The sequence below is a fragment of the Nematolebias whitei genome, chromosome 6 (assembly GCF_014905685.2).
Source record: "Nematolebias whitei isolate Nwh7 chromosome 6, NemWhi1, whole genome shotgun sequence".
Taxonomy (NCBI): domain Eukaryota; kingdom Metazoa; phylum Chordata; class Actinopteri; order Cyprinodontiformes; family Rivulidae; genus Nematolebias; species Nematolebias whitei.
Window position 1 is genome coordinate 9195579 of NC_056503.1, and position 4183 is coordinate 9199761.

Below are 4183 nucleotides of genomic sequence, written 5' to 3' on the forward strand. Positions count from 1 at the left end.
AACGTTTCGTCTCTCATCCAAGAGACGAAACGTTTCTATATTTTTTTGCTTTGTTTTGTTTTTTGGTTTTTTTGAATGTCCAGAGGACCAGATTGAACATTTTTTTATTTTTCTACCTGGATTATTGAGCATGCATCAGGATATTTTGGAAACATTAATTCCTCTTTTTCTGGATGTAAATCACATTTTTTGGATGACTGTTTCCTCTGGTATCAGATGCTGTGCAGCTGGAAGGATTTTTACTGAAACCTTTTTGTTTTGGACATTTGTTATGACGCGTAACCATGGCAACAAGGCAGTTTTCTACAACCAACAACAGCTGATTAACATCTCAACAGCTCAAATAATATCTCAGCTACAGCCACAAATCTCAAGTGAGTTGAAAGGATGTTCTGTGGATGCATTCTCATCTACCTGCCAGCTGTGCTCGAGTGCCTGACCACTGAGATCCTGGAACTAGCAGGAAACATGGCTCATCACAGTGGAAGGACAGGATCGTCCCTCGGCACCTACAGTTGGCTGTCCGCAGCGACGAGGAGCTCGGCAGTCTGGGAGGAGTGGCCATCACTCTGGGAGGAGTTCTGCCCAGCATTTGGGCGGTCTTACAGCCCGAGGGGAACCGAGAGGCCAGCTGAGTCTGGGTGGACGGATGGGACAGCATCTGCAGCCAGTTTCTTGTATCCACTGTGGGATGGACCTTTACAAGAGATCCTTCCTGTCTACAGCCTCAGTATCTATAACTTCTCTTTATGAAATGAGGATAACGAGTTACAACAACAAATAATTTCCCTCTGGGATTTATAAAGTATTTCTTTTATTTATTTATTTATTTTAAATTTATGCTCCTTTCAGCTTATTTCTGCAAGTTTCAGCTTTTTCTACCATTTTAGCTACCATACTATTTAGCTGTTTTTATTTTCCAGCTAATTCCAATTTCCACATTTTTGCACTAATTTCAATTTTTTCCAGCCTATTTCAGAAAAAAATGTGCTCTTTCCACTTCCTTGTGGTAATTTAAGCTTCTTTCTGTTTATTAATTACTTTTCAGCTGGGTTTTTTGTTGTTGTTGCTAATTTCAGTTTGTTTTTCCAGATAATTTCTACTTTTTTCTGCACATTTTTGCTTCTTTCAGCCTAATTGGGCAAATGTGTTCTTTCTGCTTTCTTTTGCTAATTTAAGCTTGCTTTACCTTTTCAGCTACCTTTTTAGATTTTTTTTTTGCCAATTTCAGCTGTTTTCAGATATATTCAAGATTTTTGTGTTAATTTCTGTTACTTTCAGCCTAATTAACTTCTTCATGCTAATTTCAGCTTGTTATGCTCCTTTCAGCTTTTTTCAACTAGTGTCAGTTTTTTCTGCTATTTCAGCTACTATTTAGCTATTTTTATGCAAATTTTAGCTTTTTCATCTAATTGCACTTTTTTTATAGCTCATTTCAGCTCTTTCCACTTCCTTCTCATACGTTAAGCTTCTTCCTGCCTTCATGGTTACTTTTTAGATATTATTTTTTACTAATTTTAGCTTCTTTTTTTTTTTTTTTGCTTATTTCCTAATTTTTGTGCTCAGTTCTGCTTATTTAGACCTAGTTCAACAAACGAGTTCTTTCTGCTTGCTGCTAAGTTACACTTGTTCTTTCATTTCAGCTACAGTTCAGCATATTTTTAGCTATTTTCAGCTGTTTTTCAGCAAGTTCTTCTGCAATAAGCATTCACATTGCGTTTTCACAGGAAATGCAATTCCTCTAGTTAAATTTGTATTACAGTAGTGCAACATTACAGTAAATGATGCAGGAGCAAAAACAGGAGAGACACAGGAGTTCAGAAACGGCAACCAAATGTGAAAAGAGAGAGAAACATGTGAACTCTGTCATCATCCATCAGCAGAATGATGCAGCTGTTCCTTCTCAGAATTGTTTTCCCACCCCACTCAGAATCCGTGCTGCATGGATATTTTGGAGTAATGGCCACCACGGGGGATTCTGGGTGACGTAGTTGTCTTGGCCTGAGAGCATTCGGCGCAAGGAGGATTTGAAAAACTTGGCTTCTCAGGCCAAACATGTTAACGAGCTGAGACTGAAATCCAAAAGTCTGGCCAGGAGAGAGATTAGAGAATTATTCACCATAACGTTAAAACAAAGAGCTCTTTATGCTTGGCAGGGTGTGTGGAACACTGACGTGACTCTGTCCAAGACAAAGGTGCGCTCAGTGTTTAAGGTCAGGTCAGATGTTAGAAAAAAAATTGATTTTGGAAAACGGATTAATCCACGCTCAATGGGAACATCATTAAAGGCTTAGAACAGTGGTTTTAAAGTTGATGTGTCTTAGTGGCTTTAAAACAAAAGCTCAGCTGAGGATTTGGTGTGTGCTGCATGCACAGAATGTAGAAATACAAATGTCTTTATTCTCTGAGTTTTTATGAACCCTATATCTACAAAGTCAACAAATTAGAAATAACTCAAACAGCTGGATTACACCTCATCAACTCTGCACTCAGTAGTTCAGATCAAATAAAAAACGTTTGATGTGTTTATCTTTCCACAACAGTTCAGTATCCTGAATCTTTGTCACCACTAGATGGTGCTCAGTGTTTAACTCAGTGTTTGGCTGTTCAGAGTGCAAACTTAACTGTGGGGTTTGATGTAAGGGAGGCAGATCTCTCAGCTGACAGGCTCCTTTATAAGAAAAAAACAGTTCCCAGTTTGATTTCAGCAGGTAAACACTGTCCCAGTCTGTGCCTTTAAAACATAAATGATGGCTGAGTTGCTCCACTGCATTTATGCATTGACTGCGACAATGATTTTATGTTTCTGCTCCCCGTTCTCCCACTTTATAAGACTTTTTGCACAAATTTGTTTTTGGAGCTTCATAATTTTTAAAGGGTATGCTTTGGATTTTCTGAAATGGTGTTCTGTGGAGTTGTTATCAACGAACAGTATCTTATCTGCCAGAACAATCTCAGTTTATGAGAATCAGAGCAAAAATCTCATTGAAGGGTCAGGCAGCGTCAGCTAATCAGACTGGGTGCAGCCCTAAAGTGAACTTCTATCATCTTCAAACAATTCAAACCTCAATAACCTTGATTTCTAAAGGAAGTTTTATACGTCAGGTTATTTACGCTGAAAACCATTCATGACAGAGTGGTTGATCACTCAAAGCGCAGACCCTCAGATTTAGTACAGATTCAAGCTAATGCTATCGTAGTGATATTCACACCTCATTATTTTTGCATCTGATGGTTACTCTTCCCAGTAAATGGCAACATGTCTTTCACAAGAACGTTGTTGTGACAAACCTCATACAAAGCACAGGTTTCAATCAAAATAACCATGGATGATGAAATGGTGGCCAATGTGTGTGACTAGCATCAATCCCTGCCAATGGTTTTAGATTTAACTTCTGCTTCAGGGGTAGAGCACTGAAGTGGTTCATATGTTATCTTACCAAGCAAACTGTCTGTGTCTGTCTTGGTTATGTGTCCACCTCTGCTCCTCCTTCATGTGGGATCCCATAGGGCTCTGTTTTGGAGCCCCTCCTGTTTTTATTTATTAATTAATTTATTTTTACTCACTTGGGTCCAATTTTAGAAAGCATGGAATTTATTTTCATTGTTATTCTTCCGGATGGAAGACGAAACGTTTCTCCCTTAAAGAAACTGGTCCAGAAGACATGATTAAACCTTTTTTGTTATCTACCTGGATGATTGAGCCATAAAAGCTTTTTTCATTGTTATGCAATGTCATAAGATAAAAGTCAAGCTTATGTCTGCAAAGTATGAGGACATGTATTTTCTTAAAAACCACCATCTTGACGACTTAAAGACCATGGTCCTGAACATTCTAAATTTAAACTGAAAGACTGAAATTATGGGGTTTGGCAGTTCCACTTAGACCCCCTGAGTGGCTCTAGATTCCTTGGCCCACTCCAAACATCACAAACCTGAGGTGGATGTTGATATAAAGCTTGATAATTGAATCAGCACAGTGGTTAATCAAGCTTTTTTTTCAGTTGAGGCAACTGGCTAAAGTAAAGTTAAGCTAATGTTTTCTAAACAGCACTTTGAGGCAGTAATCTACTACGTCTTCAATACCACTTGTCTAGATGCTGGTGAAGACTCTCGGTCATCCAGGACATGATAAATTCAAAAAAACGTTCAAGACAAAAACAACTGGACTTTATTTGTAACA